Below are 25591 nucleotides of genomic sequence, written 5' to 3'. Positions count from 1 at the left end.
CGGTAGTATGTGAATTTCCAGAAGTTTTTCCAGAAGATGTAAGAGAGTTACCGCCAGAGAGGGAAGTGGAATTTGCTATCGAGTTAGTTCCTGGAACTAGTCCGGTGTCGATGGCGCCGTATCGTATGTCGGCATCTGAGCTAGCAGAGTTGAAGAGTCAGCTAGAAGAGTTACTGGAAAAAGAATTCATTCGTCCTAGTGTGTCGCCGTGGGGTGCGCCGGTGTTGTTGGTAAAGAAGAAAGAAGGTTCTATGAGATTGTGTGTGGATTATAGACAGCTGAATAAAGTTACTATCAAGAATCGGTATCCATTACCGAGGATTGATGATTTGATGGATCAATTGGTTGGTGCGAGTGTGTTCAGCAAAATTGACTTGAGGTCGGGATATCATCAGATTCGGGTGAAGACGGACGATATTCAGAAAACGGCATTTAGAACAAGGTATGGCCATTACGAATATACAGTGATGCCATTTGGAGTAACTAATGCACCGGGAGTTTTCATGGAATATATGAATAGGATCTTTCATCCTTACCTGGATCAGTTTGTGGTGGTATTTATCGATGATATCCTAATATATTCTAAGATTGAAGAAGAACATGCAGAGCATCTAAGAGTGGTATTAGAACTACTGAAGGAAAAGAAACTTTATGCGAAACTGTCAAAGTGTGAGTTTTGGCTAAGTGAAGTAAGCTTTCTTGGACATGTAATTTCTAAAGATGGTATTGCCGTTGACCCAACGAAGGTAGAAGCAGTGTCTCAATGGGAAGCCCCGAAGTCAGTTTCTGAAATCCGTAGTTTCCTTGGTCTTGCGGGTTACTATAGAAAGTTCATTGAAGGTTTTTCAAAGTTAGCGTTGCCGTTAACTAAGTTGACTAGGAAGGGTCAAGCATTCATCTGGGATTCGAAATGTGAAGAAGGATTCCAAGAGTTGAAGAAGAGGTTGACTAGTGCGCCGATCTTGATTTTGCCAAATCCGGCGGAATCTTTTGTGGTATATTGTGATGCTTCGTTGTTGGGACTAGGAGGTGTACTAATGCAGAATCAACAGGTAGTCGCTTATGCGTCGAGACAACTCAAAGTGCATGAGAGAAACTATCCGACTCATGACTTAGAATTGGCAGCAGTGGTATTTGTGTTGAAGTTGTGGAGACATTATCTGTATGGTTCGAGGTTTGAAGTGTTTAGTGATCACAAGAGTCTGAAGTATCTCTTTGATCAAAAAGAGCTGAATATGAGGCAAAGGAGGTGGTTAGAGTTCCTTAAGGACTATGATTTTGGGCTGAATTACCATCCGGGTAAAGCAAACGTGGTTGCCGATGCTTTGAGTAGGAAGTCCTTGCATATGTCTATGCTGATGGTAAGAGAATTGGATTTAATTGAACAATTCCGAGATTTGAGTTTAGTATGCGAAGACACTCCTGTCAGTGTTAAGTTGGGAATGCTGAAGCTGACTAGTGGTATTCTGGAAGAAATTCGAGAAGGTCAGAAAGCTGATGTAGAATTGGTGGACAAGTTGACTCTGATTAACCAAGGCAAGGGAGGTGAATTCAGAATCGACGAGAATGGTATTATCAGGTTTGGTAACCGTGTTTGTGTTCCTAATGTTTCCGAATTGAGGAAGAGTATTCTCGAAGAAGGACACCGTAGTGGATTAAGTATTCATCCTGGTGCTACCAAGATGTATCATGACTTGAAAAAGCTGTTTTGGTGGCCTGGAATGAAGAAAGAAATTGCCGAGTTCGTGTATGAAGGATAGAAAAACACTTAGAAAGGGGGGGATTGAATAAGTGTGACTTTAAATCTTGGACGATAAAAATAAATTGCACAATTATTTTTATCCTGGTTCGCTGTTAACGAAGCTACTCCAGTCCACCCCCGCAGAGATGATTTACCTCAACTGAGGATTTAATCCACTAATCGCACGGATTACAATGGTTTTCCACTTAGCCGCAACTAAGTCTTCCAGAGTCTTCTGATCACAACCTGATCACTCCAGGAACAACTGCTTAGTTCACTCCTAAGACTTTTTTTAGAGTCTACTGATCAACACGATCACTCTAGGCTTAGTTCACTCCTAAGACTTTTTGCTCAGCCAACTGCCAAGACTTCCTGCTCAGCCAACTGCCAAGACTTCCTGCTCAGCCAACTGCTAAGACTTCCTAGAGTATACTGATCAACTGATCACTCTAGTTCCTTACAACTTAATGTAATCTATTCAAGAGTTTACAAATGCTTCTTAAAAGCGATAATCACAACTGTGATATTTCTCTTACAATTTAAGCTTAATCTCACTAAGATATTACAACAGCAATGTAGTGAGCTTTGATGAAGATGAAGATTCTGAGTTTAGATTTGAACAGCGTTTCAGCAAGTTAATTTGAATTGTCTTTGTTCAGGATCGTTAACCTTGCTTCTCATCAGAACTTCATATTTATAGGCGTTGAGAAGATGACCGTTGAATGCATTTAATGCTTTGCGTGTTCCGTACAGCTTTGCATTTAATGTTATACGCTTTTGTCAACTACCTCGAGCCTTGTTCACGCTGTGTCTACTGACGTAGCCTTTAGTAGCTTTAACGTTCCTTTTGTCAGTCAGCGTAGTCTGCCACGTGTACTTCCTTCTGATCTGATGTTTGTGAATACGACGTTTGAATATCATCAGAGTCAAACAGCTTGGTGCACAGCATCTTCTGATCTTCTGACCTTGAAGTGCTTCTGAGCGTGATACCATCTTCTGATCTTCAGTGCTTCTGATCTCATGTTCTTCTGATGCTTCCATAGACCCATGTTCTGATTCTGCTTCGACCATCTTCTGATGTCTTGCCAGACCATGTTCTGATGTTGCATGCTGAACCATTTGAGACACATCTTCTGAGCGCTGAATTATGCGTACTCTTTATATATTTCCTGAAAGGGAAATTGCATTGGATTAGAGTACCATATTATCTTAAGCAAAATTCATATTATTGTTATCATCAAAACTAAGATAATTGATAAGAACAAATCTTGTTCTAACAGTGTATTCTTGTTTGACTTGTCAGAAGTCAAAGGTTGAACATCAGAAGCCATCTGGATTTATGCAACCGATGTTTATTCCTGAGTGGAAATGGGATAGCATATCAATGGATTTTGTTTCGGGTTTACCGAGAACTGTTAAGAATTGTGAAGCTATCTGGGTCGTGGTAGACAGATTGACGAAGTCTGCACATTTTATACCAATAAGAATGGATTATCCGATGGAAAAGTTGGCTCAATTGTATATTGAGAAGATAGTTAGTCTACATGGTATTCCTTCGAGTATCGTGTCAGATAGAGATCCAAGATTTACGTCGAAGTTCTGGGAGGGTTTGCAGAAGGCCTTGGGTACTAAGCTGAGACTAAGTTCTGCTTATCATCCGCAGACGGATGGACAGACTGAAAGGACAATTCAGTCGTTAGAAGACTTGTTACGTGCTTGTGTGTTAGAAAAAGGAGGTGCTTGGGATAGTTATCTGCCTTTGATTGAATTTACCTACAACAACAGTTTTCATTCGAGTATAGGTATGGCTCCGTTTGAGGCATTGTATGGTAGGAGATGTAGAACTCCATTGTGTTGGTACGAAGCTGGTGAGAGTGCTGTGATTGGACCAGAAATTGTACAACAGACTACAGAGAAGATTAAGATGATTCAAGAGAAGATGAAAGCTTCTCAGAGTCGTCAAAAGAGCTATTATGATAAAAGGAGGAAGACACTTGAGTTTCAAGAGGGAGATCATGTGTTTATGAAGGTTACTCCTAGGACGGGTATTGGTCGAGCTTTGAAGTCAAAGAAGTTGACTCCGCGTTTTATTGGACCATTCCAAATTTCGGAAAGAGTGGGAGGAGTGGCATATCGTATTGCGTTACCGCCAATGCTTGCCAACTTGCATGATGTATTTCATGTGTCTCAATTGAGGAAATACATTTCGGATCCGTCCCACGTGATCCAAGTGGATGATGTGCAGGTTAAAGACAACTTAACGGTTGAAACGTTACCTGTGAGGATCGAAGATAGAAGACTGAAGCAATTGCGGGGCAAGGAAATAGCTTTAGTCAGAGTAGCTTGGGGAGGACCAGCTGATGGAAACGTCACCTGGGAGTTAGAAAGCCAGATGAAAGATTCCTATCCGGAACTATTTGCTTGAGGTATGTTTTCGAGGGCGAAAACTCTTTAGTGGGGGAGAGTTGTAACATCCCGAAAATTCTTATTTAATTAATTTAATCAAGTTTTGAATTAATTATGAGAAATTAACATTTTGTTGAATTATGGGGAAAAATAATGAAATGTTAAGTCATTGGGCCATAAGGTGAGATTAGTAAAGTGGGGGTGTAATTGTGTAAGAGCCCATTTCTAATTTTATGTTTTTCATAAAATAAAGGAAAATAAGAAGAGAAGGAAAAATTAGAACGTGGAAACCAGAAGCTGTGAGAAGAAGAACTGAAGAGCGTGAAGGAGAGCCAAAGAGGAAGAGGAACCAATTCAAGAATTTGGCTAAGGTAAGGGGGATTCTTCTCATTAACCTCTATTATGGGTTGTATGAATGATTCAATAGAGTTCGTATGTTAGGATTCCGAATTGGATTGTATGTCGGGTTTGGGGTTTTGGGGTTTATAGAACCTTAATTCAATTTAGGTCGTGAATGATGATTGGTGATGAATAATGATGTTAAACATGATTAGAAGTATGTGTAAACGTGCAATTTATGTCGTATGTGTGATTTATTTTTCTGAAATTCGCACTGGTATGATTTGAGAGCAATTGGGAAGGATAGAATGCTGTTTTCTGCAGGTTGGGGTTTCTGAAATCTCCGGTTCGCGCCGCGTGCACAGGGTGGCGCCGCGAACAGGTGGGCTGAATGTCAGGATGTTTTGATACGCACAGGTCGCGCCGCGTACCTGTGTTGGCGCCGCGAAGGCGTAACTTTTTCCTCGCTTCGCGCCGCGTGTAGGCGTTGGCGCCGCGAAGGCGTAACTTTTTCCTCGATTCGCGCCGCGTGTGGATGTTGGCGCCGCGTGCTGTGCTGTTTGGGATTTTTGTTAAAGTTTAACGATGTATAACTTTTTAACCGTTAGTCTGTTTGATGTGCCGTTTCGAACATAGTGAGGCTAATTCAGTGATATATGCAATAAAATAGTGTTTGAGTTATGACTCGAATTTAACTTAAACACTTGATTTAATTGGTTGTGGTGGTTTATATTGTTATTGCATTGGTTGATGATTATGATTGTTCAGTTGTTTGGTGTTGATGATTAGCATGCGGTATGTGATGCATGCATTTCATAATCATGTTGTGGGCTGTATCCCTTATGGTGGTGGGACAGCGGTAGCTAATTCCCATTGTGTGGAATTGGTGAGAGAAGTAGCCGAATCTTTATGGTGGTGGATCGGTGAGATGGGTTATCCCATGTTTGGTACCACATGCATTTAGTTGCATTGCATTAGGTTGTTGTGTATAATTGTAACATGAATGGAAGCTGTCCAATGTTATAATTTGTGTGTATTTTGGTATGAATGTTGCTATATTATCTGAATATAATTGATTTTGGGTGAATAATGTATGGATGAAGTTGTATTGTTTATATACCTATAACATTTGTTAATGCGAATGAAACTCACCCTTACTGTTGTTATTTTTCAGATTGAGGAGTAGCTCGTGTACTTGGTGAGGATTAGCTCGTCAAGTAGTTCGTTAGAGTCAGTTGGGTCCGTGTCATGCTCTGGTCGTGTAACACCGGGAACGTTATTTTAGAATTGGCTGATAAACTTCTGTTTGTTTATGGTTTATGGTTGAATTATGAGTCTTCGACTCCAGATGTTTGATTATTCAGTTGTTAAGAATATTCCGCTGTGTTAACATGCTACCTGAATAATTTTTGGTTTATCGTTCCTTTATGGCATGACATGAATATTGTTTATTTTGTTGGCATTGTAATACTCTTCTTCATGTTTTACTCTGATTTTAATGTTAATTTTCCGCGGGGTTTAGAAGGGTGTTACATTTTAAGCATACAAACCCTAAATAAATCAACCAGAAACGTTCAGGGCACCAAGAACAATCAGAACATATAATTAATTTATCATGGATGCACATGAATTATTCTAATCGGCCACAATTTTAAAACCACATACCTTGGCTCGGTGGAGAACAATCTGGGGGTGTTGATGCTATGCAAGTATCCCCTCACGTTCAGAATGCCTCGAGTAACCTTTAGCAAGCTTCAAATCTCCTTGAAATCTTCAGATTCCCAAAAACCGAGTATGAGTTTTCTTGGAGAATTTCTCGACCATGAATGTACTCTCTCTGTAGAATGTTCAACCCTTATTCGTGTGGCTTGTGTTCTATACTTATAGGAGAGGGAATTAGGTTAAGAATTATAGCCCAAAGCCTTTTGAATCCAATCTTGCAAAGTAGAAAAATTTGATTTTATTCTTGAATAGAAACTTTCTATTTCGGCCAAATTTCATACCAATCTTTCTCCAATCAATATACCACGAAATTATGTTGTAAATTTGTCATAAATGTGATTGGAATTGATCAATATGAATCTTTTGACATAATATTTGATTTTTCTTTTAATTACATCATTTTAAATCATTCTTAAATGAAATAAAAATCATATAAAAATCGAATAAAAGCTAAAATTCATGGCACATGGTTTGGATAACATAAATAACTTGTGGACCAAGATTAAGTCATAAAAGGATAGGCCCATTTGCAAAAATCTCCAATTTGAACCTCTTTTATTTCACATTTTGCCTCCAAAATTACCCAACTTTGACAAGGCATATCTCACTCAATTTTTAAGCTGAGGGAGTTCTAGGACTTTTTGGAAACCTCATGATGTCCTCTATAAGTCACTTTGGAACATATTTTTCATTTGGGGATTTTATCTTGATGATATGCCCTTTGACAAAAAACTGTCTTTGTTTAACTTTTGAAAAGGACCTATAATCTTTTGTACCATATCTCCCAAATGAAGCATTTCTGGCCTTGGCTTGTGAGAGACAAAGTTGTATAGAATCCAATTTCCTTCCAAATAGGCTTTGAGTGAGGAATTTCTGATGTTCCATGTGAAAGTTATGGCCAGTCAAAGTTGAGTTGACTTTCTCCTAAAGAAACCCTAATTTGAACCTTTTTGCATTTGTTCATTTCTGAGTTTCTATTGATGAATCATGATCAACCTTTGATCAAATGATGGATATAATCTCCCATACTTGATGTTGACCAAAAATCAGAGGTTTTGACTATGCTTTGACCATGGTTGACTTTTAGGTCAACCCAGTTGACTGTGGATCATTTGAGCTGTTTGAACAAGTAAACTCTGGATTTGGGCCTTGACTTTTGACATAGAGGTATCTTGGATCATAACGGGCCATGGAGAACTTCATTGGAGACCTTGTTTTTCTAATTCCCTCAGGAGAATACCAAACCCTAGCTTTAGGAGACTCTTGCTCAGGAGAATGACAAGATGAATCTCTTGAACTTTGAATCATTGTGAATGGAATATGGAAGACAAATTTTGGGGTATGACACCTAGGCATGGAATTTCAAATGTCAAAGCAAGGTATTGTTACCTCAAAGATTTCGACGAGAGTCTTTGGATTACTATGACACCCTAAAAGTATCGAAAGAAAGGATTTAGGAAAGTGGAGTTTATTATAGTCCAAATGGGATTTTTCGTCGAAGGAAAAGACTTATATAAAAGAGTCGAAATAACGATTTATATAAAAGAGGTCGAAGGAAAAGACTTAGAGGTTTTGGTTTGAATTCAAACATGTGATGCTTTGAATCGATAGCTAATGGATAAGATCAGACAGTTGTTTCTCTGGGACATGTGGAAGACCAATGGACGAAGATTGCATGGTCGAGACACGTGTTGGATGAATATTAGTCGACCGTTAGGATAGTTATTATTTGTAAATCTATATAAACTACTTTGTTCGAAGGATGAAAGGTCCGCATTTTTATGTTTACAAAAGGTTACTTAATCTTTGTGCAAATTAAGTGAGAAACGAGTGTAACTTTCTGAAATGTACGTATGCGTACCATTTTACATTATTATGAAATAATTTCCCTTTAAATTCTTATTGCTTTCTGCACTTTTTATTGTCTTTTATCATCTTCTGTCATTTTCCCTTGAATTCTGTACAATTACACCTTTTCTATGTTTTGTCCTTTATGCATTAAATACGAGTCAACATTACATTTAAAACCAAACATAGCATAATTAGTCCAGAGATTCTCTAGTTGATCTCGTCTGTAACCTTTAAGAAGAAACTTGTGTTGTTTACCAAAAATTTGGGTAAACAGGTGCGGTGTTGCATCAAAGGAAGAATGTCAAAGAGATATCCAAGAGATACTCAAGAGATTTTGAATGGAAGATTCGAATCCTACATCCTCACCTGTCGAACCAAATGTGAAGTTGGAGAAGAATGGAGAGGAAGACAAAGTCGATGTAACTTTGTTCAAAAAAATTGTGGGATCTCTGAGATATGTGTGCAACAGTCGACATGATATAGGTTTCGCAGTCGGATTAGTGAGCACATACATGAGTGAACCAAGAGTGTCACACATGAAGGCTGCAAGAAGAATTCTAAGATACTTAAAAAGATCGATAAAGTATGGAATTCTATTTCGACGAAATTCTGAAGACAAAGAAGTAACAGTCACTTTTTTCCAGATGCTGATTGGTGTGGAGATAAGGAAGATCGATGAAGCGCAACTGGATATTTCTTTCAAGTATTTGGTGCTCTAATTTCATGGTGTTCGAAGAAATAACCTGTGGTGGCATTATCATCGTGTGAAGCTGAATATATAGAACGATCCTATGTTGCATGTCAAGCAATTTAGATCAGATCGGTACTTGAAGAAATGGAGGTCGAAGTAAAGAAACCTCTTGTGTTGCAAATCGACAACAAGTCAGCCATAAATCTGGCGAAGAATCTAGTTCTGCATGGAAGGAGTAAGCATATCGAAGCTAGATTTCACTTTATGAGGGAAAATGTAAATCGAGGTGAACTTGAAGTTAGACATTGCTCGAGTGAAGCACAATTGGCCGACATTTTCACCAAATGATTGAAGATCGGCATATTCGTAAATTTGAAAAAGAAATTAGGAATAGTTCAGATTGACTATTTTAGAGTTGTTTTCTCAGTACTTTTAAGAATTGTTATTCTCTTATTAATGAAACTTGCTTTAAAAAAAACATTGTTCTTAGCAGCCTCTTTAACAAAGTCAAACTTCCACAAAATTTTAAAATAAGAAAACCTAACATCGACAATAAATAAAGTTTTTAAAAATTTCATTGACATAAAACAAAATTTAAATTAATCTATATTTGATTTATCATTAATTAAATTTTGCAATCCTATTAATGAAACTAAGGGAAAAACATTAATATCTTTGAATTTTAAACAAACTTCATTCTCTTTAAAAAAAACAAAATTGTTCAATATCTTTAATTAGTCAATACTTTCTCCATTCAAAATTAAATAAAGAATATTAATTAATATTTTTTGACTACCTAGATTTTTTCTACAGTAATCTTTATTAACCTCTTTGAATTAATTTTATTCTCTGTATAATATTAAATTAAATTCAATGTATCAATGTATCGCAACAAAAAAATTCAAGGTATCAAATAGATGTATGAATACATTTAATTTGGGGTTTATTTTATATTTAATCCAAAAGAATTCTTATAAATATGCGTTTCTCATTAAAAAATTATTCTAAGTTGCATACAACAAGATATAACCACATTAAAAAAAAAAAAATAGTACAATGTCTAGATCGAACAAAGAACTTCTCTTTCTATATATTTTAATTTTAATGTTTCTATCAACTTACAATGTTCTTGGAGATTATGTAGTTATCTCTAACTCTTTGATACAGGGTCTAGACCTAACCATTCATTGTAAATCAAAAGACGATGATTTAGGAGTTCATCTTCTTCATCATGGTCAAAATTCTAGTTGGAAATTTGGACGTAGTGTATTTAAAAGTACATTATTCTACTGTTCTTTTCAATGGGAAGGCGGGTTTCGTTGGTTTGATATATACAAACAAACAAGAGACCAAGATAGATGTGTTTCATGCTATTGGTTTATAAAAGAGTCTGGACCATGTCTGATTCTCTCTCTAAACGTCCAGATTTGTTATACTTGGAATGATTAATTTTTATTGTAACAGATTTTATATCATAATATTGTTGTACTTTCCGTGTGACCCTTATTGGAATGAGAACTCAATCTTATATAAACTAGTTTTATTTATAGGTCGTGTGACCCTTATGATTATATGTAAAATTCTTATTTGATTTTATTTTTTATTATTTTAAACGTAAAAGAATGTACAAAAGTCCAAACATGTCGCAGTATGACTAGGGTTTAAGGAAAATACAAAAGAGTGTTTCCTTGTCTCATAGATCAAAACGATTGTTGGTGTTGTAAGATTTTAGAGACTTAGTTGTTGTCATCATGATTTCTGTGATTTTATTAGTGACTTAGTTGTTGCCATCAATGTAAAGTAGTAACAATTCTTATTTGCAGAATTACTTGATACTTCTACGTTGCATGAAGCTGATACTTCTACGTTGCATGATAAGAATGAGTGTACATAGTAGTAGCTTGTGTGCCATCACATGTGATTACTTTCTCATGTTAGTTTATGGTTAGACTTTATAACCAACTTTGTAACTAACTTTGCTTCTCATTCGATTCAATGCAAGTTTCACTTCTTCTCTTTCTCTCTTTCACTTCCTTGTTCTCTGCACATCTCCAATGGATATTTTGATTTGCTTAGATGGTATCAGAGCAGGTTGATCCTGCTCTGTTTCCGCTGCGTTCTCTTTCGTCTTTCTTGCATGGATCATATACGACATTGATGCATTTTTCTCGAAGCTTCTTTGTTAAGCTTTTCATCTGTTTCTTTTGCATTAAGCTTCTTCGTTTCTCGTGTCTGCTTTGATATTCATTGTGTTGTGATATCATGACGAGGAATACTAATCAAATTCCGGTTCCGCTAGATCCATATTATGTTCATCCTTCGGATAATTAGTCTACAGTTTGCGTTGCACCGTCATTATCAGGTGACAACTATCATGCTTGGTCCATGAAGATGAGACAAGCTTTGGCTATGAAAAACAAGTTTCAGTTTGTTGATGGAACTATCAAAATACCAGGTAGAGATGATCTCAATTACGTGGCATGGCAACGATGCAACAAACTTGTGCACACATGGATCATAAACTCAATAACGCCTTCGATTGCTCAAAGTGTGGTGTTTATTGATAATGTTGTGGATATGTGGAATGATCTTAAAGATCATTTCATGAGAGGTGACAAAATCCGTGTGGCACAGTTATATCAAGAGACTTCAAACTTGAAGCAAGGAAGCAAGAAAATTTCAGATTACTTCACTGAGTTGAGGAGCTTGTGGGAAGAGTTGGATCAGTATAGACCTGTTCCAAGTTACAAATGTCGTGTGACTTGTGCTTGTTTGGCTATGAGAAATAGCAGATCTTTCAGGGCAGAAGATAGAATTATCCAATTTCTAATTGGTTTAAATGAAGAATACCATGGAGTTGTCTCATAGGTATTACTTATGGATCCTCTACCTCCTATTAACAAAGTGTTTTCAATGGTGCTGCAGCAGGAGAGAAAGATATGTGGAACCATATTTTCTTCTCTCAATACGAGTGAAGATGGATCAGGAATGGTTAATGCTGTAGAAGGAAAACAAGGTGGAAGAGGCAGAGGATATGGTAATGATGGTAGAGGGAGACGCAACACAAAGGTGTGTACACATTGTGGCAAAACTAGCCACATAGTGGACAACTGTTACAAGAAGCATGGTTATCCACCTAATCTTGGTCGTGGAAGCACATCTTATGCCAATCAAGTTGGACTTAATGCTAATTAAAGTCAAGCTGACAAAGCTGAAGGTGTACAACTAGTGATAGTGGAAGCATGACTCTAACAAAGGAACAATACCATAATTTGATGGTTCTACTTGAGAAGAATTCACGATCGGTCAATCTTGCTAAGGGAGGTAGCTGTTAGATTGCTAGCTTTAATGCTAATAATAGTAATAGTGTTAAGTGGATTCTAGATACATGAGCTACACAACATATATGCCATAATCTAAATTGGTTCTTGAAGTATGATAAAGTAAATCCCATTTTGGTTAACCTGCCGAATGGTAACTCTATATCCACATCTATATGTGGATATGTGCAAATTTCTAATGAGATTATTCTTAAAGGAGTGTCGTATTTACCTCAGTTTGAAGTTAACCTAATAGCAGTTTCAAAATTGTGTAGAGAGCAAGATTACATTTTGGTGTTTGAAACTGACAAGTGTGTTATACAGGAAAAGAGGGTATTGAAGAAGATTGGTTCAGCTAGGGAGATTGATGGGCTGTATTACTCGGATAGAACATGTATAGCAAGCAAGGCAGGATTTGTTTCAAGTATCTTCAACAATAAAGGACCAGATAAAGCTGCTCCAGCTATGTTGAGCATTTAAGACCTAGGCATTTATCTCATGATAGAATGCAATGTCTGAGCTCTATGTACAGTTACATTCCAAATAGTGTTCATAAGGCTTGTGATGTATGTCAACAAGCTAGGCAAAAACGATTACCCTTTCCTATTAGTGCTAATAATGATTGTAATTTGTTTAATCTCATTCACATAATACAGTTTCCATTCATGGCGTTAAATATTTTTTGACTATTTTAGATGACCATAGCAGACATGTATGGGTTGTTATAATGAAATCCAAAAATGAAGTAGGTCCCAAAATAGTTGAGTTTTAGCAATGGTTTAAACACAATTTGCTAAGAAAATCAAAATTGTCAGGAGTGATAATGGCACTGAAATGCTTATGCATGCTTATTATGCATCCAAGGGGATAATTCATCAAAGGAGCTGTGTTTATACTCCTCAGCAGAATGGAAGAGTTAAGAGGAGGCATCAACACATCCTTAACATAATAAGAGCACTTATGTTTCAATCAGGATTGCTCAGAGAATATTGGTCATATGCTGTTCTTTATGCAGTATATCTCATGAATAGAATTCCAACTAAAGTCTTGCACAACAAGTCCTCCTATGAGTTAATGTATGGTTCAGTTCCTGATCTGAGTGCCTTAAGCGTATTTGGTTGTTTAAGCTATGCATCTACTCTTGCTACCAACAGGCACAAATTTGATTCAAGAGCCAGAAAATGTGTTTTCTTGGGCTTCAATGCAGGTAAGAAAGGGTTTATTCTTTTGGTCATGACCAATCATGATGTCTTTGTTTCTAGGAATGTGAAGTTCTTTGACATGACATTTCCATACATGGAAAATAATAGCTCACATCCATCTACATCTCACTACATTGATCAACTTAAAGTTTATAGCTTAGTTGATAATTCTATTGCTATTGAACCTGAAGCAGTTCCTCCCATTTTCAGTACTGAAGACTCTCATGTTTCAATTGACACTAACGAGGAGTCTGAATCCAATCAAGCTTCTCCTGATGTTGGTTCTCCATCTATCAATGAGTCAAGTGATGTTCCTACTTAGGGATCTTCTGATTCTACCTTACAGGATCATGACTCACCTAATGCCATGCAACTTAGAAAATCCTCTCGAATTTCACAAGCTCCTGCTCATTTAAAGGATTACATTTGTAATTCAAATATATCCTCTTGTCGATATCCTATTGAAGACTGTGTATCTCTATCCTACTTGTCACATGCCCATCAAGATTATATATTGGCTCTCTCCTCTGAATCTGAACCAACAAGTTACAAGGCTACTCCTAGTGATCCTAGATGGATTCAGGCAATGCAGAATGAGATAGAAGCTCTCAACAACAATCATACATGGGAGTTTGTGAATCCTCCTCCCAATGCTTCACCAATGGGAGTAAATGGGTTTACAAAATTAAACGCCATGCTGATGGTTCTATAGAAAAGTTCAAAGCACGACTCGTGGCTCAAGGTTTCAATCAAAATGGGGGTTTGGATTATTTTGAAACTTTTTCTCCCGTTGCCAAGCTGTCCACTGTTCGAGTATTGTTGGCTTTGACTGCTATTCATGGCTAGCATTTACATCAATTAGATGTAAACAATGCCTTTCTCCATGGTGACCTCAATGAGGCAGACTATATGAAAGTTCCTCAAGGTGTTAGTGCTCCTATGTTAGGGCAAGTATGCAATCTCACTAAATCACTCTATGGCTTAAAGCAAGCTAGTAGACAATGGCTTGAGAAATTGATTACATTCCTGAAATCACACGGTTTTGTACATGCTCAAGCTGATCATACTCTTTTTATCCAGTCCACTCCCATATCTTTCATAGCTTTATTAGTTTATGTGGATGATATCATCCTTGCTGGTACATCCTTGAGTGTTTTTGAAGATCTTAAGAAAGATTTACATAACACATTCCATATCAAAGATCTAGGCTAGCTCAAGTTCTTCCTTGGTATTGAAGTTGCTAGATCCTCCAAGGGTATCACTCTTTGACAAAGAATATATTTCCTTGAATTGCTTCAAGATGCAGGTCTCACTAGTTACAAACCAGTCTCCACTCCCTTAGATTCCTCCAATTGTCTTTCTCAAGACAATGGTTCACCTTTTTCTGATGTTATAACATATCAATGATTGGTTGGTAGATTAATCTATCTCACCACCACAAGGCCCGATATTGCTTTTGCTACATAACAACTAAGCCAATTTATGAGTGCTCCCTCTGAGGCACATTATAGAGCTGCTCTTCATGTGCTTAGATACTTGAAATGTTCCCCAGCTCGTGGCATTTTCTTATATGCTTCGTCTGACCTACATATACTTGGCTTTAGTAATGCAGATTGGGGTGGGTGTATTGATACGAGACGATCCATTTCCGGATACTACTTCTTTATTGGCAAATCATTAGTTTCTTGGAAGTCTAAGAAATAGATCACTGTTAGTTGCTCTTCAGCTGAAGCTAAATATCGTGCATTGGCAGCAGCTACACAGGAACTCCAATGGATGTGATTTCTCCTACATGATCTTCAATAACACCCCTCTAGACTACCAGTCCTATACTGCGACAACCAGAGTGCAATTCATATCTCTGCCAATCCTGTCTTCCACGAACGGACCAAGCACTTAGATATTGATTGTAACCTAGTTCGAGAAAAGATTCAAGCTGGTGTTATACGTTTACTACATGTTCGTTCTCGTGACCAGGCAGCTGATGTATTCACAAAGGCCCTTGGTCCACATCCCTTTGTTGAGTGTCTCACCAAGCTTGGTTTGATTGACATTTACCAACCTCAAGCTTGCGAAAGGGTATTTGTATAATTACATGATACTTCTACGTTGCATGAAGCTGATACTTCTACGTTGCATGATAAGAATGAGTGTGCATAGTGTCATACCCCAATTTTTGACCCTAAGATCATACATCAATTGCATTTTAATCATCAATCTAGAGCACCATTGTGAAGCCCTATTCTTGATACTGTGATTATCTATGAGGGGAATCATCAAGCATTTCTAGATTTTATTTATTTTTATACTAACCAAAATCCAAAAATATGTATTTTGTCTCTTTTATTTATATTTTACAAGTAAAAGATCGGGCAAAAATCAAAACAGTGCAATAAAAGCAATTTTTTAAAATTTCACTATGGAAATCGATTTACCCATATAGGAAATAGATTTCCCTGGACAAATTTGAAAAAAATAGGGAAGCATGACATCATTTTGGTACCAAACACATTTTCCTTGATTATTTTTTTACCATTTACCAATATTCCACCTCACCATAAATTAATTTCTTTCATTAACCTCTCTTTAACCCCACTTTATCAAGTTAAACACAAATTAATTACCAATTGCACAATTACCAAATTTCCCACACCTCTCTCTCCAATTCTATAAATAGAGGCCTTCACCTCTTCATTTGACAAGCTTGAAGAGCCAAATAAACTCTTGCAATTTCTCTCCTCATCCCTACCGAAATTCACCAAAGCTCCCTTCTCTTTAATAAAGTTAGTGAGTTACATCTCGAAACTCACTAACTTTGAGCTAAACCATCATCCATCTCACTTTTTTCTTCAATTGTTGAGAGATAAAGACTTGTGTTGGTTGTTCTTGAAGTGGATCTAAGTTTTGTTCAAGAATTGGTAAATTTCTCCATTCTTTTTCATCTCTCACAATGTGATTCTTTTGTGCTTGTGCGTGATGCATTTTTGATGCTATATTGGTGACATTTGGTGAATATTTGATGGAAAATTTGTGCACATTGATATATGAGATCATAGGGTGTTTGTGTTATTGCTTAAACAAGGTTTTATGCTTCATAATGCTGCTTATTGAAAACTGTGTGCAGGAAATCGATTTCCTACAGAGGGAAATTGATTTCCACTCTGTTTTTTACGTCAGATTTGAAATCTGCACTCAGGAAATCAATTTCCTACAGAGGTAAATTAATTTCCACTGAGGCAATTTTTTTTTTTTTGCGTTTTTATGCTTATTTTGCCTTCTTTCTTCCTCTATTTCATTAACATCATTGGATCTAGGATGTTGATAGGTTTGAAATGACCAAATTCATAATATTAGATGAATGATATTAATGATAGTGTGAGTGATTTTATTTTACGCATTTTTATTCATCTTCTCCTTCTTTTTTCTTTTGATCGATGAAAGTCTTTGATACCTTGAGAATTCTTATGGATTATTGGTAAAGACTAGATCGCTACCTATTTTCTTTTCATGCGGTATTACTTTCGGAGAGTGATCTATATATCGCTTCTCTCGCATGCATAAGCACATAAAGTTTTGACCGGCCTTGTTGTAGGGTGATTTCTACATAAATCACTTGGCGACCTGCTTAACATAGTGCAATATTTCGTGTCCCGAATAAAAAAAATCAAACATGGTAGAGAATTGTATGCAGTTGATTTATGACTTATGTAAGTTTATCGTGTAGTTTCTATGATCTTATCAAGCTTCTCATAAATTTCCATTGAATTTAAATCCGAGATCATCCTTCACTCACCATCGATCTTTCTTACTAACTTGGATAACATACTTGACAAGTTTCAAGATGTTTATCTTTAACATCTAACAATTGACTTTAATTTATGCACTTTACTATATCGCTCTTTATTTTTTTCTTTATTGCTTTATTTTATCATTTCATCATGTTTATGTTTGTGCAGGTATTTCATCGAAAGTCCTTGATGGTTAATTCCAAGGCGTTGTGATAAGGACTTTACCCGAAAACAACCGTTACTCTGCTTGATTTTTGTCAGAATTTTAATGTGCTTAATGAAAAGTGGTGCTAAAGAAAATAAGCTCATCTGGATCCCCAAGTGGTAATGTTTTGGTTTAGTATTGATATTCCAAAGGATGGGAAATCTACCTTGACCCTTAATGTCAAGTGTTGGCTTCTTTTCTGTTAGACCGTTTCTTTCCTTAGCTTTTATTTTATGCACTAGGTTAGCCTTTACATCTCCTCCCTTTCTTAGATTTTCAAAATCTTCTCCCCTTTTCCAAAATCTTCTTATGTTTGTAAAATCTCTTTTAAAATCTTTTCTTTAAAAAATATCTTTTTCCCCTTAGTGGCTTTTTCTTCAAAAGTTTAGACACGATTAATTGTTGAAGTGAGTTGCGATACCCCACGATTTTGAAATTGATTGATATAATGAGATCTTTTCTGCATGAGAGAGCTAGTGGCATACTCGTTGATTTTATCTGAGTTGAAGCCCTTCTTTCATTTGCGATGCAAAGAACTCATTTGTTCTCATGCTCAAGATCAATGGCTGAGTATTTCTCTCTGACGATGATAAAGTGTTTATTCCTTTTAAAAACCGTTTCCCTTTTAAGCGAAACTACATTAGCTCTGACTTCTCCATTGCACCGAGGAGGTATGTAGGCACAAAGCCTAATGCTTTGCCGAGCTTATTTTAAAAATAAAACAAACCCTTTTTTAGCACACACGACACAAATTTTCAAAAAGGTTCCTGTGGAGTACCACAGATATGAGGGGTTCTTAAAACCTTCCCCTTGTATAATCAACGCCCGTACCTAAGATCTCTTTTTGTTTTAAAAACAAAATTTGGGTTTTCTTCGTTCTTTTCCCTTTTCCTTTGGAAATAATAAAGCGCGGTGGCGACTTTCACTGAAATATTGAGTCGAGTCAATCTAATGGATTCGTTCTCAGATTTTCCCCACTACACATAGTAGTATCTTGTGTGCCATCACATGTGATTACTTTCTCATGTTAGTTAGTTAGTTTATGGTTAGACTTTATAACCAACTTTATAACTAACTTTGCTTCTCATTCGATTCAATGCAAGTTTCACTTCTTTTCTTTCTCTCTTTCACTTCCTTGTTCTCTGCACATCTCCAATGGAGATTTTGATTTGCTTAGAATTCTCTACATAATAGACCCAAGAGTTTTGGTTTTTCATTAAGTAAAGAATGAGAAATCTTGGTTGTAATTTTGAAGGTTACCTGCACTTGTACTTTGGAAGAAAAGAATAAATTGGTTAGTTAATGTCCAAAACAAAATAAAAAAGAATTTACAAACTAGACATTATAGGGTTTCCAAAGAGTTTTTATTTACAAAAATCTAATATTTTTTAGTATTTTAATTAAATTGTTGTAGTTGAAGGCAGATTGTTGAAATTTTGATTTAGGACGGTTTGGGTATAATTATTTATGATCATGTTGTCTGGTTACCTTTTATGGTGTTATTATGATAAAATTTAATTTTATTATTTTAATTATTATTGTAGGGTTAAATATATAAATCCCATGTAATATTAGCGAGTTTCCATTTAGCCTCCTATAAAAAAAATTTTAACCACCCCCTAACTTATGTAGATTCTCTCATTGTTACCCCCTTCTAGCCATGTGGCGTGGAATCTTTAGTTGAATTTGCACGCGTGGCATTTTGATTAAATTCTTATGTTATTAAATATCCAGCATGGCATAATTAGAGTTATTTCTTCCCCAATCCTTCCAGATTTCTTCCCCAATCTTGTTTCCTTATTTGTTTCCTTCTTCTTCAACCTCCAACTTCTTCTTCAACCTCCAACCTTCTTCTTTGTTAGGGCAAGTGTGTGTTCACATAAAACAATTATATTCTCTCTTCCATATTGTTCCACATTAGGTGATAAGTCACAGCGAATGGGTGGTAGCAAGGCCTCTTTCACGAATGATTATGGAGTTTGTTTACCCAAGTGTGGGTGCAACATGCCAACGAAGATGTGGGTGTCCAAGTCAATTGATAATCCCGGAAGGAAATTCGGGAAATGCAAGAAAATTATGGTTAATTGATTTTCGAACTGTCATACCCCAAAATTTTCCCAACATATTCAGTCATATTTCAGTCCATCTGACTTTCAAAATGCTCAAAGACATACAAGAAGAAAGCATGCAGTCTCTCTCCTAAACAACTGCCTCTAAATTAGAGTTTCAGATTTAATCAAGGAATTTGAACTTCTGATATCTCAAGTGGATTCCATAGCCTATCATATGTTTCAAAGGATCCTCATGCCAAGGTTCAAGCCCTGATTCACAAGATTGCTCAGTTAAAAGCTCATGAAGACAGCAGTCGACTAGTTTGATCTAAAAGTCAACTGTGGTCAAAGTACAGTCAAAATTTCTGATTTTTGGTCAACATCAACATTTTAAATGTTATATTCATCATTTTATCAAGGTTTGATCATGATTCATCAAGAAAAGGTCAAAAATCCACAAAAGTACAACGTTGCTAAATTAGGGTTTTTAGGTATAAGTCAACCAAACTTTGACCAGCCATAACTCTCATACTTTCTCATAAATTCCTCAAATAAAGCTCATTCTCAAGGAAATTTGATTCTCTATAACTTTGATTTTGGGCCCAAGGTCAAAAAATTCTTCCGCATAAGAGATATGAGCCAATACATTACAGGTCCTTCTAGAAGATCGCAAAAAGCTGTTTTTTGTCAGGAGCCATATCATCAAGATAAAATCTTTAAATGCAAAATATGTTCCAAAGTGGCTTGTAGAAGACATCTTGGTCTTTCCAAAAGGTCCTAGAACACCTTCATATGATAAATATTGAAAGAGTTATGATTGGTAGAAGTTGGCTAAAATCCAAGAAAAGTGTGAAACTCTAATTGATGAAATGTATACTTTTGAGTATTGGGCCCATAAATTTGATTTAAACACGTGATTCCCAGCCCATATGAGGTCCATTAGTCACAAAAACTTATTTTATGATTTTTATTTTATTTATATTTGATTTTATTCATTTAAAAGTCAAATTAAATCAAATAAAATCACATTTAGGTGAAATAGATTTTGTGATTTATTCTCCAAATATTTTTATCAATTTAAAACACTATGGGAGGCCAAGAAAAACATGATCTTAGGTTATCAAGAGATTTGGTCCAAATTTAGAAAGAAAACATGATTTTTCAACCAATCGTCTTTCTCTCAAAATATTGCAAGTCCAAACCCACAAACTTGACCTAATAGAAACCTTATATATGTACATAACTTGCAGCCATTAAAAAGAGAAAAAAAGAGGAAAAAACTAGTGTTTCCAAGAAGACAAATATTCAAGAATAGTGCCTACTCGTGTCATTCTTTTCCAACAAGCCTCAAGGCATTCCATCCATCCCAATTCGCTTCTGAGGCATTAAACAACAGGTTTGAATCAATATATGATCTTCATAACGCTTGAAGTATGCATAGCACGTTCAACATATTCATACACGTTCTAACTCTTATATTATGCTTTATATAATGTTTTGATTCAATTTTACCCTGTGCTTGAGTTTCTGGAACGTTTTAGAGGTTATCTGAGCCTTTAAGTGGAAGCTTGGACGTGTAGAGTGAGATCTACCAATGTTAGGGCAAGAGACCTCTGTCTCGTTGTATTCATGTTTGCAGGGACTTCAGGACGAAGAGAAAGCTATATTCGTGACCAGGGACCTTCCTTAACGTAATTTGGGTCGGTGGTTGTCTTGCTTGATCGTTGTTTTTGCATATTCTAATTTTGCAGAAGTTGCTACGAAGGATCATGGCGAGTTCGCAACAAATATGGAAGTAAATTCGTAGCAAATAATGGATCCTGAAGGTTGAAGAGGTATGATTGGTAATCCTTGGGACCTGGGTTCGATTCCCAGCGTCTCCTTTTATTTTAGATAATTTCTTGCATAAACGAATTTGCATCACCGTCAGACTTCCACCAGCATCTAATCCAACGCACGTAAAGATACAGGATCATCATAGACCCTCATGGACTCACCACACCTAACCAGAGCTGAGTTTTTTTTTTAAATTCTTTTAATTTTCTTTTAATTATAATTCCCCACTCTATTTTATTTTCTTTTTATTTTTCTTATTAATTACTTTTCTAAAAAAGGATATATTTACTAAATAATGTCAATTTTTATAATTATTGATTTTAATCATAAACTCGACTTTTTATTTATTCTATTAATAATTGTTTTTTAATTTAAAATTCTATTCTATTTTCATATATACTTTTAATCAGTTAATTAATAAGATTAAAAACCAATATTTAATTCTTAGGTTTGTTAGTTTCGATTCATTTATAAACCCTAATAGCCTTAGGTTTACTGGTAGGTGTTTCCCATTAACCCTGTTTTAATTTTTGATCTGCCACGTTGTAATTGTTGAGGACTTTAAATGCACTAACATTTCTCTTCTTTATGCCTAATTTTCAGGGTTAATCAAAGATCCTTCCGATCACGTGCCATATCAAATCGAAATCTAAGTTTTTTTTTCCTATTTAAATATTATTTTTACTTTTACTTTTGCCTTATAGTTTCAAATAGGGTTTTACTTCATCTGTTAATGAATTCCTCCTACATTCACCCCTATTTTGTCCGTTTGATTCTCAGGTGATCAGAGTCAATTTTGTAGAAGATCAAGGCTCAAGATAAATAATTAAATTAATTGTTCCCTCTTATTTTCTGTTTTTAATTTCCCTCATCCCCGCAGGTGTTTATTGTAATAGTGTAGGTTTTAATTCTTGCCTTTAATTTCTGCAACTTTAAACTGTGTGGTTAGTAATCCTAGGGAGTGCAAGATTATTAACTGAACCTATATCACTAACTTATAAGATAAATGTCATTGAAGTTAACCACGTGATTGATGCACCCACACACCTTTAGGATAATTCCTCTTGTTGCATGTTGCCTTATTAATTACTGCCTTGTTGCCTTAATTTTGTTGCCTAATAATAGTCAAGTCCCTCGATTCCGAGGATACCTAAAGCAGTGTTTCCTGTTGCCTTCAAAGTTATTGAAACTCCCTCGAGGTTGCCTTATAAAGAATAATTGTCCTAATTGCTAAGGTATCCTCGCATGATGCCTAAGAAAATCAAATGAATATTATATCCTTCCCTTAGACTACCTGCCCTCTTCATGGTCAGGGACAGTCTTATGGCGAACGATAATTTGATGACCCTTTCAACATCCAATTGAAAGACTTCCTACCCTCTCATGGTATGGATAGACCCTTTCGCCCGGAAGATTAAAAGAACAATTTTTCAAACTTAGGGTAGGTATCTTTTAATTGCTTGCTCAATTCAATAATTCAAAATCTTTTCCCACTTCTTTTCAAAGAATATTTTCATAAAGACTACTCTTATTTACAAGCTAAAGTTCTTCTTCGAAATCTTTTCTTATTCAAAATCTTTTAAAAAATATTTGCAAACAATTCAAACAAACAAGCAAGCTAAGCAATTAAGAGCTCATGGATAACCATGGATGCAAAGGGTGCCTTACACCTTCCCTTTGTATAACCTACCCCCCAAACTAAAATCTTTCAAAGGTCTTTCCTGTTCTTTTAGTCTTTCCAATTGGATAAAATGAAAGTCGGTGGCGACTCTTGCTATCTGCACATTTCAAATAAAGTCAGTTCACCGAGTTACACAAACCATGTCTTTATGTTTTATATGTTATATGTGCTAATGGATGATACGATTGGGATGCAAAATGGGTGTGGTCTGTTCTTGTGGGATGATTTGATTGAAGGAAAAGACCTTAATCCATCCAGATGCTTGCAGTGTGATGGAGAGAAGAAATACTTGAGAGAATTGGCTAATGAGATCGTGGACAAGATGGAATGCAGAGCTGGAATGCACAAGAAAATGGAAAAACAGAAGAGAAAGATTGCAAATGAAAGGAGGATAAATTTATGGTTGATGGTTATAATTGGCCTGTCTTGGATTATGTTTTCATCTTTAATAAAGTTAGTGTAGGTAGAGAGTTAGTTTATCATATGTAATCCAAATGTTGTATCCAATTGCTTATAGTGTAATGCAATTCTAGTGGTGTTGTTAATTTATGTTCTTTGAATATTGTAATGGCTTTCAATATGGAAATATGATTGTTATCAGTTAAGTTCTGTTATTTGATTTACAATTACAAGGACATATGGAGCTTATAACAGTTAAATGAAGATAACAAGCACACTATGGTGCATAACATTCAGATACATTAATAAAGTCAGTACATAAAAGTTACAACAAACTAAGCACACTATGGCGCATAACATTCAGATGCAGATACATAACATTCATTACAAAAGAAGCAAACTATGGTGCACAGGAAGGAGATACATAACATTCATTTAATCTCTCATCTTCCTTGTCTTCCATGTCTTCATGTTCCTAGTTGAAACTCCAAGTTTTGAGTCCTTAGGTAAAACTTTTTCTTCAATTTCTGGCAGCACTATTGGTTGGTCTTCTGAACCTTGCCCTGTGATGGGTTTTTTGAACCAAAATAGTTTGACTCTCTCACTTTTCCTCCTTTTGATAGGTGGTTTGGTTGGCTTTTTGTTGCCTCTTTCTCCTTTATGTGAATCAACCACACAAGACCCAGATTGGCTAACTGCACTTGGGATAGTTTCAACATCATTTATAGCATTAGCACCTTCTTGGTTTTGGCCACCTTTTCCACCATCAGTGTGGTCATCAGACTGGACACCACTTGGTCCACACTTAGATGCTACTTTGGCTTTCATCTGCTCATTGTTTAAACAAATGTAAAGATGAGATAACAAATCAAATGTAAACAAATGTAAAGATGAGATAACAAATCAAATGTAAACAAATGTAAAGATGAGATAACAAATCAAATGTAAACAAATGTAAAGATGAGATAACAAATCAAATATAAACAAATGTAAATATGACCAAATCAATAGGTTACCTTTCTTTTAAGAGCATTAGGATCATGTGTCTTTGCCTTACATGTCAAAGAATTATGACCAAATTTATCATACTTTTTGCACTTGTATGCTACCCCTGACCTTCTCTTCCTTGCACGTTCTTCTCCACTTTCTCAGATCCTTATTTTCTTAGGTCTTCCAGGAGCAGTCTTGTATGCAGGAGGCAGAGGTGGCTCAATGTCTACCTCAGGCCACATGTCCTGTCCATTGATTGGACTTACAACATAGCCATAACACTCTGCATACTTGTCTCTTGAGTAGCATTCATCTACAAATTAACATGGGTCCTATTTTTTATAGCTCAAGGCTGCCACAACATGCCTACAAGGAATTCCCACTAATTCCCAAAAATTACAACTACACGACCTTTTAGAGATGTCAACAATAAACTCATGGTTGTTATAGGTATGTGTAACCTGGAAAGTTTCAGCATAGACCATGTAGGCAACCAATGGCCACTGTGAAAAACTTCATTATCAAGCCTCTTTCTAGGGATAGGCATAACTTGATGTGGCCATTTTTCTAACTTAGCTACAGATGTTACTAGCCTATTCATCAGATACTTTCTTATCCATTCATACATAGTTAAAATAGGCTTATCCATAGCAACTAAATGGTAGCATTAAATGACTCAGCTATGTTATTCATCAACACATCACATTTTGGAAAAAAGGTAAAGGCATGCTTACACCATCTCTTTGGTGGAACTGCAATGAGCCAAATTCAAGCATTATGATCCACACATTTGAGCTCATTCATTTTTAAGACCCAAGCCTGGTAATATGTGGCTTTGGCTTCCCCCGTCATCAAATCCCTAATTAGGGCTCCACCTCCAAATATTTTTTTTGAAATTGGCATACAAGTGTCTAAGACACAATCTATGCTCAATCATGTTTTATAACTCATCAAACACATCTAAAAGTCCCTAACAATTGCAGCATGTGATTAATTACAATAACAACAAGTTTTGATTAAAATGTGGTAAACATGATAAGGAAAGCATTCATACCTTTTGCTGATTAGAGATAAATACATATCTCCTTTCTTGTCCAATGTCTTCCAGCAGCAGTTGGATGAACCATCTCCAACTTTTGTTGGTTTCATTCTCAACAAGTCCAAAGGCTAGTGGAAAGTATTGATCATTTGCATCTCTTCCCACAACAATAAGTAACTGTCCCCCATATTTTGTTTTCAAATGACATCCATCCACCCCACAAATGGTCTGCATCCATTTGTAAACCCTTTCTTACATCCATAAAAACAGAAATAGAATGACCCAAACCTAGGTTGAATGGTAGGACAAGGTCTGGCAACATTGATTTTA

This window comes from Vicia villosa, linkage group LG1 (assembly GCF_029867415.1).
Source record: "Vicia villosa cultivar HV-30 ecotype Madison, WI linkage group LG1, Vvil1.0, whole genome shotgun sequence".
NCBI lineage: Eukaryota > Viridiplantae > Streptophyta > Magnoliopsida > Fabales > Fabaceae > Vicia > Vicia villosa.
Note: the sequence above shows the minus strand (reverse complement) of the source record.